This window comes from Marmota flaviventris, chromosome 14 (genome assembly GCF_047511675.1).
Source record: "Marmota flaviventris isolate mMarFla1 chromosome 14, mMarFla1.hap1, whole genome shotgun sequence".
NCBI lineage: Eukaryota > Metazoa > Chordata > Mammalia > Rodentia > Sciuridae > Marmota > Marmota flaviventris.
Window position 1 is genome coordinate 72,439,692 of NC_092511.1, and position 14,836 is coordinate 72,454,527.

The window sequence follows — 14,836 nt, forward strand, 5'->3', positions numbered from 1 at the left end:
ATGATGATGATAATAATAATAATAATAATAATAATAATAATAATAATAACAACAACTATACAACCTGTTTTAAGCAAGAGGATTTATTTACTCAGATAAATAAGAAGTCCAAGGAATTGGTTTTGCTTTCAATGTGCTTGATGGAGACAGTCCAACAATGTTATAGGGACCTTTCTCTTTCTCCATGTGCTTCTTCATTCCCAAACTGACTCTCCCCTTATGGTTCCAATATGGCTGCTGCAACTCAAGGAACCTCTGGGGTATAAGAATAGCAGAAAAGAATTTCCCTTTATTTAGTTTAGGCAAAAATCCTGAATCAAATGTGCACTGGCTCATTGTTGACCCAATCACACTGACTAGGGCAAGGGAAGACAAAGATAGGAAGACGAAGATGTAGATCATGTGATATTATTTAAAATAACAAGAAGGTTGGGGACTTAGCTTAGTGGTACAGCACTTGCCTAGCATCCTTGAGGCCCTAAGTTTCATTTCATTCATTATGATATTCCTGCCAAAAATGTATAGCCTGAATCCAAGCATTAGGAAAAACAAGACAAACCCAAGGTAAAGGGCATTCTGCAAAGCAACTGGCTATTTTCTTCCAAAATATGAAGATTACAAGGCAGACTGTTCAGATTTTAAAAGACTAAGAGATATCACAGCTGGATTCAATCAAGATAGAGAACTGGGATTAGGGTTTGGCTTAGTAGTAATAGGAAGCATGAGACTCAGGTTCAATCCAGACAAGTCATCCAAATGAGTAAGTAAGTAAATAAATAAATTCTTTATTAAGGAAATAGTATTTATCAATATACATAATAATCTTTAAATTATTATCACCTTAGTGGATAGTATAGTATATCCTTTAAGTTGGCATTTCAATGATTACTAATGAGGTTGAGTATTTCCTATAAGCTAATTGGTCAACTGTATTTCTTCTTTTGTTATTTACCTAATCATATAAATTTGCTCTCTTTTTTATAGGTTCATTAAACTTATTTTAAAAGTCAGAATGTTTCTTACCAAAGAGCATTATATTCTGCACACTGCTTTGAAAAGATGCCAGGGACAGGTAGACTATTGTTACTTTCCTTCCTGTCCCATCCCCTCAAACGTTTATAGAGACCACAAAGTAAGGTGCTCACAATAATTATGGGGTAGGGGTTGGAGGTTAAATCACCAACAATGAACAAAAATTTAAATTCACTCTCTCTGCTGCTGTTTCAAAGTTAAGTTTTTGCCTGCCTTTCCCTCTACCAACAATGTTTGGAAGGAACTAAAACATTGTATCTGGGTGAACAGCAGAGATTTCACTGCACCACAAATGCAGAGAGCCTGTGAATCATAGGACTACTGCCTTTTTAAACAAAAGTAGGTTTTTAAAAAGATTGTAGGATTCCTTCAGTTCGTCACTAGTCTTAGAAAAACGTTCCAGAATACTGCTTCTCTCTCTCTCTCTCTCTCTCTCTCTCTCTCTCTCACACACACACACACACACACACACACACACACACACACAATTATCCTGCATTAGAATCCTTCAACATTTGCTTACTGATTCACACTATTCTGCAGAAAATATGATACATTCTGTATGGGTCTTGTGTTCCTAAAATGGTAATGCTCCCATCTTCAGATCCTTTTAAAGTTTTATCAATTTTGATTGATGTTCCTAATTAATGGTGGATTTGTTTAATACACTGATCACCTTTGCCAATAATAGGTCTAGCCAAATCTCTGGTGATAGTTATTTATGTTGTAATAATAGGTCCACCAAGATCACCATATAAACCAGGCATAGTGGCAATTGCCTGTAAACCCAGCAACTCTGGAATCTGAGACAGGAGGATCACAAGTTCAAGCAACATAGCAAGGGCATAAGTAATTCAGTGAGACCCTGTCTCAAAAATAAAAAGGGCTGGGGACCTAGTTTAGCAGTAAAGCACCCCTGGGTTCAATCCCCAGTATCTCTCCCACATAAAACATGATTCCCTGCATAAGAACTATTGCAGAGTTCCAAGTTCATCTGCCCTGAAAACTATGCCATCATAGCAGTCTCCAGGTCTTCCTCCCTGTCATAGGTCATTAGGTCTCCCTTTCTAAGAGCTTGGGAGAGGAAGATTCCAACACCAGCTACCACCCAGACCACCTCCACCAGGAGGAGGAGGTGGTGATCTTGATGAGGGTTCATATCATATTCTCTTCTAGAATGAGGATTGGGCCACCCACCCTGACCAGGGACCATTCTGTCAAAACTACCTCTTTCCCATATGGGAAATCCCACAGGACATCCAGAGTGGTGATCAAAACTCACTGTAAAAACACCAGAATCATAAAAATTGAGATTATAAGGCTGAGCATATCCTTTGATGGGAGATTCAGATATAAGATCAAGGACGATCTTTATGTGTTATATCATCCTATCAGGCTTTCCTCTAATAGAACAACTCTGTCAGTGGAATGAAGACAGAATTCCTGGAAAAACTTGATTTTTGTCTTAGTGTTCCCTCAGAGTTCTTTTAGACCTTTGACCCCAAAATTCCTCCTCCCAGACTGAAGAATCACTGTCTCAACTTGTAGTCAAAGGTACTTTAAACATTCCATAGCAGATTCGAATGGTAGATTGCAGTGGGTGATGGCAACTGCAGGCCCTCTTCCAAGGAAGAAATAATTTTTTTCCGAATTTCTCCAGTTATTTCAATATCAGCACTGATATTCAATATGTGCGTGGGGCCACTGCTGTCTAGGATTGAAACAATGGCATTTTAGTCTAATATATTATTTTAGCTTTAATAGCATCACCTCCTTTTCCAATTGCTGCCCAGCGTTCTTGCTCTGAAGCAGAATGCATAATTCAACCATCTCATCTCTCTTTTTAGACCTTTTAAATGCTTGTTCCTCTTTCCTATCTTCTACAGGGCAATTACCAAATTTGCCATTGGTTCCAATGTTGGGGAAGATTTCATCTGGTCATTCAGTTTCCATTTTCTTGTATTAAATGGACACACCAATCTATAGGCTACAAATAAGTTGGAGGCAGGCAAGACATTGCTGGTCTCTTTGTCCTTTGGCTATGGATAAGTAGGGGTTTGGGATGTTAATCAGAATTAATCTATGTAGAAAATATTTTCTCTCAGACTATTATGATGTAATTTATTCACTAAAATTATACATAACTCTGTTCAGCATTTCCACTATGTCTTTTAATTTTGTTTCATGTTTAAGAAAGGATGGTTCCTTTATATACTACCCTGAGCCTTATGTCTGCCCCAGGTCTCTATCATCTCTATCTTCTGGCCTTCCATGCTACTTAACTTAATCCTGTACCTGACTCCCAGCTCAGACTCCTTCACTTTAAAGGCATTGCTCATACACCCTAGACTTGGTGCTGGCTCCTCTGTCTACATTACTGTATTTTACTTTTTTACAGTTAATTAGTTTTTTGATAGTGGGCATTTAATCCAGGGGTGCTTTACCACTGAGCCACATCCTCAGCCATTTTTTTTTTTTTTTTTTCCAGACAGGGTCTCACTAAGTTGCTAAGGGCTCGCTAAGTGGCTGCGACTGGCCTCAAACTTGTGATCCTCAAGTCTCAGCTTCCCAAGTTGCTGGGATTATAGGCATGTGCCAATACACCCTGCTACATTACTGTATTTTTATAAATGAAATTAAATCTGAACCTGGATCCCACCATAGCCATGTACCAAATAAATGATGTTTCAGTCAATGATAGGACATATGACTGTGGTCCCATAAAATTGTAATAGAGCTGAAAAGTTTTTTCTTTTTGCAATTTTATAGAACAAAGCATTATTCTCATGTATATGGGGATGCTGGTAGAAATAAATCTACATTTCTGCCATTTATATAAAAGTACAGTACAAGCCAGGCATGGTGTGATGCATCTGTAATCCCAACTAGCTGGGAGGCTGAGGCAGGATTGTAAATTTTAGGCCAGCCTGGGAAATTCAATGAGTCCCTATCTCAAAATAAAATAAACAGGGTTGGTGGTATAGCTCAGTGGTAGAGCACTTGTCTAGCATGCGAGAGGCCCTGGGTTTAATCCCCAGCACACCACAGGAAAAGAAATAGTACATACAATTATATTCAGCACATACTTGATAATGACAATAAATTATTAAATTACTGGTTTACGTACTTACTGTCCTGTTATGGTTTGGAATAAGATGTCCTCCCCAAAAGCTTATGTGTGAGACATTATAGGAATGTTCAGAGGTGAAATTATTAGATTAAGAGAGCTGCAATCTAATCAGTGGACTAATCCATTTGAATTCTTTGATGGGTGGTAAGGAGTGTAGGGTATAGTATGTAGGAGGAAGTAGATCACTGGGGGCATACATTTGTAGTTTATATTTTGTCTTTGGTAAGAAGAGCTCCCTCCATCCCTGCTCTCTCCCTATCTGTTTCTTGGCTATCATGAACTGAGCAGCTTTCTTCTGTCCCACCTTTCTGTCATGATGTTTTGCCTTACCTCAGGCCCAGAAATATAGAATTGGCCGATCATTGACTGAATCTCTAAATCCTTGAGCCAAAATAAACTTTCCCTCCTGTAAGTTGTTATTATTGGGTCTTTTTGTCACCGTGACACAATGCTGACTAAAATATGTACTGTACTTCTTTTCTTTTTTTGGAACTACTGAGGATCGAACCCAAGGGTGCTCTACCACTGAGCTACATCCTCAGACATTTTAATTTTATTTTGGAACAGGTTCTCACTTAGTTGCTTAGACTGGCCTTGAACATGTGAGCCTCTTGTTTCAGTCTCCCAAGTCCCTGGGACTACAGATGTGCATTGAGGCACCTGTCTTCCTATAGCTCTTGACTACATATAGGCCATAACAAGGAGTGACTGACCTACGCCATATAGGTTTGGTTAAATGCACCCTATGCTATTCAAGAAATGATGAAACTGCCTAATGATTCATTTCTTATAACCTGCCCTGTTCTTAAACATACAAGACTGTATCAGGTATACCTACCAGACTGGTGCTTCTGGAAGGAAAGATTCTTCCTTGTATATGGAGAGAGTGGGGGGAGGGGTGTCTCAGCTTCTTGAGTACATTACAGACTTCTGAACCTTCCTAGTCTTGGAGAGTCTTCCTAAACCTTCCTCCTTTTATCTTGACACTTCTCCCACCTTTTCCCTTTGAAGTCAGTCCACATAATATCTCCTCCATTGGTACTCAAAACACCAACATTTTTTTTTTCTGGTATTGGGGAATGAACCCACAGGGCATGTAACCCTTGAGCTACCTTACCCCAGTCCTCTTTATTTTTATTTATTTATTTTTGAGACAGTTTTCATTCCCAATGTATTCCTTGCTGAAGTGGCCCAATTGGATGCTAAAACCAATCACATTTCCTTATTGCCAACACTGCTCATGAACATTCCTTTCAACCATGGCATGATTTGTATCAAGAAATGCCTGCCTCTCTATAATCTTGATCAACCTTACAAATCAAACTCTTATAAGAATGTCCACATATAAGTGTGAATATGGCATCTATGGGAATGCTACTGTTTGTATTAAGTTGTAAAACAAAGCTTCAAGGCAAATTGGTAGGTGTTCTCCTGATTTCTTATCACCTTTCAACCAGATTGTTTCCCTGGAGCCCTTTTCTTTTAGAAATTCCAGAGGTATTCCTGACAATATGAAACAATATAGAAGAAGGGCCCTTTAGTCAAACTATTGCCACCTTTAATGCCTAATTCCCTTGGGAAGTGCTAGAGCTGGCAAAGGCCTGCTTTGACTAGATTCTCCCAATCTGGGCAGAGGCTCAAGGTGCCAAAGAAACCTTTGGAAGCCTCTCCCTCCACCACCACTCTGGGAAGTTATCTGCCTAGCCCACTGACACACACCCTCAATTCTTGGTCCCCTATGCCAGGAAGGAACACATGCTGACCAGTGCAGGTCCAGGCAGTGGGGGCATAGAAGGCTGTTACATTATGGGTCTAATCAGTCAGCAAGCAATTTCCCTCCAGTACTAGGGATCAAATAAATCCAGGTGGCTGTTTGCCTCTTTTTCTTTTTTTCCTCCTTTCCTTCTTGGTAGTTCTCACTATGTTGCTGAGAGTGGTCTTGAACTTTGTGATCCTTCCACATCTGTCTCCTGTGTCTCTGGGTTTATAGGTGTTTGTCACCACACCCATTCTGGGAGCAATTTCTTAAATCCACATTATCCGTGTGCGAAGGAATTGTGGCTGAGGGCTGTTAAGGAGCAGCTATGTAGCAGAATGCAGGGTAAGGTTGCACCTCAAAACCTGCCTCTACTGGGCTCAGGAGATCCAGGGTCATTTGAAACAAAGGGACACTTGAGACGCCATAGTACCACCAACCTGAACATAATCCACTTCCTCATCAACTTTCTTGTGATTGCAGAGCCCCTGCAAGGTGGAAGAATGCTGTCTGGAGGCTGGTGGTAGAGGTGAGCCCAGAGAGGAGAGACCCTAGCATGCCTGTCAGCAGCATTGTACAATCCTTGGAACACCAGGGGCACTATCCTCACAGACTCCAATGAGAATGGTCCCCCTTAGAATTAAGCTGCTATATGTGGTCCTGCTTGTGCCACCCTGGGAGGTCCCCACAACACCTAGGAAAAGATTGGGCCCACATTTTAGGTGGATCTTGAATGAAGTGAGGAATGGGAGAAGAGACTTTAGGACAAAAGGCATCTGCCCCTGACAAAGGATATAGTGGGGGATTGGGGTAGGGTACATGATAGGTGAGAAAAGAAGAGTGGGAATAGCTGTGGAGGGTCCCAAAAGCTATAGTAAGAGGTTTGGATGTTATGCTGGTCCAAACATTTTAAAACTAAGTAGCTTTCAGATGTAAGCCAGCATAATCTTAAGTTTTGAATTTAAATAATTTCATGAAGAAATTGCTCTTCCATGATACCTTAATTACCTCCCCCAACAGCTGTACCTATCACTTGCTCTGGAGGCAAACACATTTGTGTCCCTGGATGATTTGGGAGTGGATTTCTCATCTTCTTCAAGGTATGATGATTTCAGGGACTCAGTCTCCCAAGGAAAGGCTACCATCCTGGTCCTTACCTGGTCTTCAGACACAGAACTACAGGATTAGCCTTCCTGTCCTCATTTTTGATCTGTACTTTCTGGGTTAACCCTGTTTTAAAGATGCCTTCACCTTCAATGTCCCAGTATACTATCTTTTTGATTCAGCTCTCCCTTCCTAAAGAACCATTGGATGTTTTAGAAGGAGAATAGACAGCTTCTCTTTATGCAATGTTGATAGACCAAGAAACTTAAACCACATTATCCGTGTGCGAAGGAACTGTGGCTGAGGGCTGTTAAGGAGCAGCTATGTAGCAGAATGCAGGGTAAGGTTGCACCTCAAAACCTGCATATTAATGGGCATATTAAAGGGCATATTAATGCTGGCAGCCCCAGAATGCAGGTCCTCCTTACTGTACCAATGTCTTTAGACATTTGAAATTGGGGGAGGACCGACATCTGGTGGCCATTTCTGGAATGGCAGCACATAACTGGAACACATTTTGTTATTTTGTTGTTCCATGATCTTGAACAAAGCAGAAAAAAAATTTATAGAGTTGTACAGTACTTAAGAGCCACACCAGCCCAGAAACAACAACAGCAAAATACCAAAAGAAGTTCTTTAGGGAGATGGGAAATGATATAAATAAAAACTCAGGTCCACATAAAGAAAGAATGAACAAGCAGGAATAAAAAAAGGTAAAATAAAATTATTTTCCTTATTCTTTTTTTTTTCTAGTTGTAGATGGACAGCATGCCTTTATTTTTTTATGTGGTGCTAAGGATCGAACCCAGTGCCTCACACATGCCAGGCAAGTACTCTGCCACTGATCTACAGCCCCAGCCCCTCTTTATTCTTAATTGATCTAATAGTTAACTGTTCAAAGTTAAAATACCAACAGCATATGAATAAGTGAAATGGATTGACACCAATGTTATAAAAGAAATACCAGGAGTCCCATTGATTCATAGGAAGGTGATTATTTTTTAGAGTCTTGACTTATAACATTCAGAATGGATTTAGAAGACTATTCAATTAGGTTGGGTCAGAATTTCCCTTTGGGAAGCAGGAACAAATGTTCTGTAGTAAGAGAGATAGAGATAGATTAGGGGTTGGGGTGGTGGTGGGAGAGATTGAGGGGAAACAGGAAGGAAAAAGAAAAACAAGAAAAAGATCTGAGAAAGGTCTCAAGCTACAGTAGAGGCCAGTGAGATGGAACAGTTAGAGCAACCTGCTTGTCATGATTGTCTGAGGGCAAAAAGGTTTTCCTCTTTCTTCCTGATGGAGTCTGGGGAGGGAAGAGCTTGTGGAGTTCCCTAGCATACAGCAGGGAAGAGGCCCAAGACAGCCCCAGCCCTTGTGGTCCCATGCTAGGGAAGATCTAGGATCAGCCAGATTTCTCCCATAGGGAAGGAGCTGCAACCATCCTGGGCCCAAAGGGCAATATCTTCCCCAGGGTGAAGGTGGGGAGAATCTCCAAAGACAACAGCAAGGATGAATCCTCACCTAATGCTAGCATACTCTACACCTTCCTCACAAATCAAAAAAACACTAACTGGCTGGCTGGGTGCAGTAGCACATGCCTATGATCCCAGCAGCTTGGGAGGCCGAGGCAGGAGGATCATGTCTTCAAAGCTAGCCTCAGCAAAAGCTAGGCGCTAAGCAACTCAATGAGATCCTGTCTTTAAATAAAATACAAAACAGAGCAGAGGATGTGACTCAGTGGTTGAGTGCCCCTGAGTTCAATCCCTGTAACAAAACAAAACAAAACAACAAACACTAACTACTGACTAAGGAACTATAACTGAAAAATAGGAATTAGGTTGAGATTTTTTTTTTAAATGAAATTTAAAAATATAGAACATAACATTTTTCTGTACCTGAGTCTGTGGTCAGTACTCAGTTCCGCAAAGCATCTGCTCAATTTTCTTATCCCAACCTCAGAGGTGAAGATGCTCCCTCTCATTTACTGCTCTTTGGTACTCCTTGTTCACCAAAAGCATCCATCACTCTTTTTAAAATGCCTTAGAGAAAAGACGAAAATGGTTCCTTTTTCCTTCAAGAGCATACTAAGGGTTGGGGATATAGCTCAGTTGGTAGAGTGCTTGCTTCTCATGCACAAGGCCCTGGGTTCAATCTCCAGCACCACATACACTCCCCCCCCGCCCCCCCCCCCCCCAAAAAAAAAGGGCATATTAATGCTTTATCTGGTAAAACAGTACACTGGAAAACATTGGAGGTGCTCTTGAAGACAGCATTTGAAATCCTCCCTTAATAAGGGAAGCTGCAACTTCTTACAAGCGGTTTTTTTTTTTTTTTTTAATATTCACATTTTTAGTTGTAGTTGGACACAATACCTTTGTTTTATTTATTTATTTTTATGTGGTGCTGAGGCTCGAATCCAGGGCCTTGCATGTGCTAGGTGAGTGCTCTACTACTGAGCCATAACCCCAGACCACAAGTGGCATTTCTGATGTGCAAAAGGATGACAAATTGAACTGGGCATGGTAGCACACTCCTGTAGTCCTAGAAAGTCACAAGTTGGAGGTGAGCCTTGGCAACTTAGCAAGACCCCATCTCAAATAAAAATAAAAAGGGCTGGGGATGTGGCTCAGTGCAGAGCATCCCTGGGTTCAATCTTAAGTACCACATGGCAAACAAAAGTGGGTGGGGTGGTGAAGCTGTCATTGGTAACAGGAATGATTTCAACAGAGAGCCTCAGTCTCAGAAGCTTCTCAGTGTGAAGGGTTCTACCCACCCTCCATGCTACCAGCCACAGCTGTTCTGATCCTGCCTTTCATGACTAGAACTTGGAATGTATTTTAATTATCACACTTTTCTTACCTTGTATAGTCCCAGTTATAGGATTATATAAATGTATGTTATATTTTCAGAGGAAGGAAAGACAGAGACATGAGACATAGGACTGAGCACTTTGGTGTAATTGAGAATAGTTAACTTTTACTGGGGACTTCCTATGTGTCAGTTTTCACATTTATTAACCCTGTTAGTGATCTCACAATTCTTTAAGTATTATTATCCCAATTTTTTAAAAAAATATAAGATCATTAGGTCAGGTGTGGTGGCACAGTCCTATAATCCCAGCAGCACCAGAGGCTGAGGCAGGAGGATCACAAGTTCAAAGCTACCTTTAGCAACTTATCAAGTCCCTAAGCAATTTAGTTGAGACCCTGAATCAAAATGAAAAATAAAAAGGGCTGGGGATGTGGTTCAGTGGTTAAGTACCCCAGGGTTCAATCCCCAGTGCAAAAAACAAAACAAAAAAACATTAGGCACAAAAAAGTTATTTGTTAAACAAGGCCATAAGCACAAGAATCAAACAACAGAGACCATGCAATGATGTTTACATATCTTCTTACTTTTCTTATAGTAAGTTAAACCTCATTCCCAATTTTCTGATGATGAAACTGCAGCCCAGAGAGGGCAAGTGATTTTCCCTGAAGACATTCAGCTATTAAGTGGTAGAAATGAATTCCATTTTTCAGAGAGCATTTCATCAGGCCAGTAGAATGCAAATTCAATGAGGGCAGGAATTCTTTTACTGGTGCTGGGTTTCGCATCTGCAGCCTCACACATACTAAGCACATACTCTACCAATGAGCTACATCCCCAACCCTAAAGGACAGAAAATTTTGGCTTTTTCTCATGGCTGAGTGCCCAATGTCAGAATAGTGACTAGCTCATAGGAGGTACTCAATACATTTGTGTTGATTAGATGAATATTTCTATTGCTAAAACTGCAGAAACAGTGCAGCAATTATTGTCAGGAGATTATTCAACAACCTTAATTTCAATGTTCAATATTCAGAGGTCTCCCACATTTTAACACAATCTATCAAACATGTATGTGTGGGAAGGTTATTTGACATCTACCCATTTAATTTCCATCTTGCTCTAGAGGTTTTAAGGTTTTTCTAGAGGGTTTTGTTTGTTTATATATATATGTGTATATATGTTCATATGTACGAATGTAAGTATGTATTTAGTGCTGGGGATCAAACACAGGGCCTTAAGCACACTCAGCAAGCTTTTCACCATTGAGCTACACCCCCAGCCCCAGTTTATAGGTCATAACAAGACTGTTGTTAATCACCTTTTGCATCACTGTGACCAAAATACCAGACAAGAACAACTTAGAGGAAGAAAAGTTTATTTGGGGCTTATAGTTTCAGAGGTCTCAGTCCATAGAAGCAGCACATCATGGTTGAAGAGCACAGTAGGGGTGCGGGAGATGCTTAGCTCACAGCAGTTCCAAAGCAGAGAGAGTCGGGAGAAGGGGTCTCAGGAAAGAACAGCCCTCTCAGGGAGTGTTTCTAGTGACCCACCTTCTCCAGCTATGCCCCAACAGCCTACAGTTACCACTCAGTCCATTCAAATGAGTACAATTAGGTTACAATTCTCACAATTCAAATTCACTTCCATACATTCCTGCATTAACACAGGAGGTTTTGGGGGATACCTCATATCCAAACCACAACAAAGACAGAAATTAAGACTGAGGCAAAATAAAGTAGTGTCAAGCCAGAATGGGGCTCAAAACTTCAGAGCCTAAAGAACTCAACGTTTACCAGAGCTGGGCCATATTATCTGGTTCCAAACAGCTTAACAGCCTCTGTTAAAAGGAATATCTGCTTTGCTACATGCATGATTCACCTATCTGTGAGATGAAGACAGATTCTTAAATCTTAGAATGTTCCCTCCAAAACTTATATTGAAATTTAATTGCCATCATAATATTGAGGTCAAAAAAAATCTATGAGAGATTGGATCAAGAAGCCTCTGCTTTCATGAATGGATTAATGTCATTATTGTGGGCGTGGGTTAGTATATCTCCTTCTTACCCTCTCCCTGGCTTATACATGCTTGCTGGCCCTTTTGCCAGATTATGACAAAGCACAAATTTCCACACAGTGCTGTTGGACTTCCTAACCTCCAGAATCATAAGACAAATGAACTTGTAGCGTTGGTTGTCACCCAGTCTGTGGTATTCTGTCATAGCAGCAGAAAATGGACTAAGACAACTCTTCTTGGTATTAAAATCAGAAATAAATGTTTTATCTTGGAGTTTCTTATAAAGATGACTTGAGCTGGAGGTATATTTCAGTGGTAGAGTTCTTGCTTAGCAGGCCTAAAGCTCCGGGTTTAATACACAGCACCAAAAAGAAGAAAAAAGAAAAAAGTGAACCCAGAGGAAGAAGGTCCTGACATAAGAATTGAACTGAGTACTTACATTCTGAAAGAGACTTAAGAGATCATCCCATTGGGTTATATGCTAAAAAACAACATTCTATAACTGTTGGAGTATATTTACACCACAGTATCAGAGTCCACAAAGAGTTTCTAGTTTGTGGAGCTGAGGACACACCAGCAACCTTGAATAGAGGGGATGTTCCTGGCAGAGATCTCTGGCCTCCCTTAGATCCATAAGATATACTGGTGACTCTCTTAGTTATTCTGAGACATGACCAATGTTAATTATCTTTAGTTATTAGTTGCCTCCTTTCTTCAACTAAGTCTTCTACAGATAAGTGGAGTTTCAAGGTGATCTTGGTGGTGATGGTTGTGGTAGTGATTGTGGCAGTAGTGATGGTAGTGAAAAGGATGGTGGCGACTGGTGGTAGTGGTAGTAGTTAACACAGGGTGTTCGGAAGTAGAGCCAAAGGAAATGTGCTGGCTTCCACATTTCTCTAAAGTTGGTCTGTGTGGAAGGAAGTATGGGAATGGAGGCTAGGATTTATAGACTGTGACAAACAGCCACAGACTAATAATACACAATTGGACAAGCCTGGCTGTTTTCTAATAAACCTTTATTTATAAACATTACACTTTTTTTTTTTTGTGGTGCTGGGGATTGAACCCAGGGCCTTGTGCATGCGAGGCAAGCACTCTATCAACTAAGCTATATCTCCAGCTCCCTATGAACACTATTGATTTACATATAAATATTACAAGTCCTCCAGTATAATTCTTCCTTTAATTTTTTTCAATCACTTTAAATGTAAAAACCATTCTAACTTCACAAGTCCTACAAAAAGAGGTACAGCTGGGAGTCTATAATCCTAACAACTGGGGAAACTGAGAGAAGAATTGCAAGTTTGAGACCAGTCTTGGCAGTTTAGTAACACTCTGTTTCAAAATAAAAAAAATAAAATAAAAAGTGCTGGGGGTACAACAACTCTGGGAGAGTATCCCTGGGTTCAATCACAATACTATAAACAAAAACAGGTAGCAGGCCACATTTGACCTGGTACAGGCCATCATTTGCCAGCCTCTGGCTTAAATTTTTGAGTTTTGAGTCAAGTCTAGAGTTTGGAAGCATCAACCCAAAATCAGAGGTTGAGTTTTAGGTTCACTGAACTGTGGACTCCTTTTTCTAACAACAATTCTGATAGCTGTGAGCCCACCTAGGTACTTTAGTGTGACAGAACATCTTCTCATCTGTGGGAGGAAGCTTATTTGTCTGATCTCCACAGCAGGGGCTGTGCTTCCAGCCATTTCAAAGCTGGCCAGGGTTACTAAGAAGCAAGTTATAAAGAAGGTAAGATATGGCTCCCCAGAGATTCTCTGGAGGTCCTCACTGCTTTGTACCCAAGGCTGCTGGCTCTGCTGACAGTGTTATCCTGTGGATAGAGGCAGAAACCAGGCTCTAACTTCTGGAGGCAGGAGGGCTGCTACTGGGGAAGATGCCTGGACCATGGAAGGGGGTGGGAGGGAGGCTGACCCATTGGTTGGTTAGTTGGAACTACAGCACATTACTTCTCTACTACCTTTTGACTTAGTTTGAACAATGGTCTTGTCAATATATAATATTAAAAATACAAGGCTAGGGATGTGGCTCAAGCGGTAGCGTGCTCGCCTGGCATGCGTGGGGCACTGGGTTCGATCCTCAACACCACATAAAAATAAAATAAAGATGTTGTGTCCACCAAATTAAAAAATTCTCTCTTTCTCTTTAAAAAAAAAAAATACAGTGAAAGGGCTGGAGGCTATAGCTTAGTTGGTAGAGTGCTTGCCTTGCATACATAAGGCCCTGAGTTGGATTCCCAGCACCAAAAAAAAAAAAAAAAAAAGTGAAGGGCTGGGGTGGTAGAGCTCAGAGGGAGAGTGCTTGCCTAAAAATAAATAAATAGAAAAAGAAGTGTTGTGTCCATATACAATTAAAAAATTTTAAAAATTTAAAAATACAGTGAAAAATGCCAGGTGTGATGGTATACTTGTGTAATCCCAGCTACTTAGAAGGCTGAGGCAGGAAGATGGCAAGTTTGAGCCAGCCTCAGCAACTTTGTGAGGTCCTGTATCAAAATAAAAACTAGAAAGGGCCAAGGATGCAGCTCAGTGGTAAAGTGACCCTGAGTTCAATTCACAGTACAAAAAGAAAAAAAAAAAGGAAATATTGGAATCAAATACTCCATGCCTTAGGTATGTAATAAATTTTGTGTTATTTTTTCAAAAAAACACATATTATAGAATTCCACTTACTTGAGGTAAGTAGACTAGGCACATTCATAGAATACAAAGTACAGTGGTAGTTGCTAGGAGCTAGTCATACAGCAGCACCCTAGATGGATGTGGTGGGGATATAGCTAGAGGTAGAATGTGGAATTATTGTTTAATGGGTATAGAGTTTCAATTGGAGAAAATGAAAGAATTCTGGAGATGGATAGTGATATGGTTGCATAAGAATGTGAATCTATTTAGTGCTTCTGAACTATACTCTTAGAAGTGGTTGAAATGGTAAATTTTATATTAGGCATCTTTTACCACAATTTTTAAAATTA

General features: G+C 40.4%; 1 long non-coding RNA gene, 1 other non-coding gene and 1 pseudogene across 14 annotated transcripts in view; 1 reads left to right on the forward strand and 2 right to left on the reverse strand.

Annotated features, from left to right (window-relative positions):
- LOC114099471 (uncharacterized) overlaps positions 1-14,836 on the reverse strand; it is a 65,000-nt gene that overhangs the window by 25,089 nt on the left and 25,075 nt on the right. For 4 of the 13 annotated variants that reach the window (XR_003583909.2, XR_003583902.2, XR_011704394.1 and 1 more), the window contains one exon: positions 11,192-12,186. The exons of 4 other annotated variants lie outside the window; for them this stretch is intronic. This is a non-coding gene — a long non-coding RNA (uncharacterized lncRNA). Of the gene's footprint in view, positions 1-60; positions 256-8,917; positions 9,062-11,191; positions 12,193-14,836 lie in introns of those variants that run through there. 5 more of the 13 variants (XR_011704396.1, XR_011704395.1, XR_011704398.1 and 2 more) reach the window with 4 other exon arrangements.
- LOC114099468 (heterogeneous nuclear ribonucleoprotein K pseudogene) lies at positions 262-2,985 on the reverse strand (annotated as a pseudogene).
- Positions 4,007-4,077, forward strand: Trnaa-agc (transfer RNA alanine (anticodon AGC)). Its single transcript has one exon. It is a non-coding gene; the product is annotated as a tRNA-Ala (tRNA).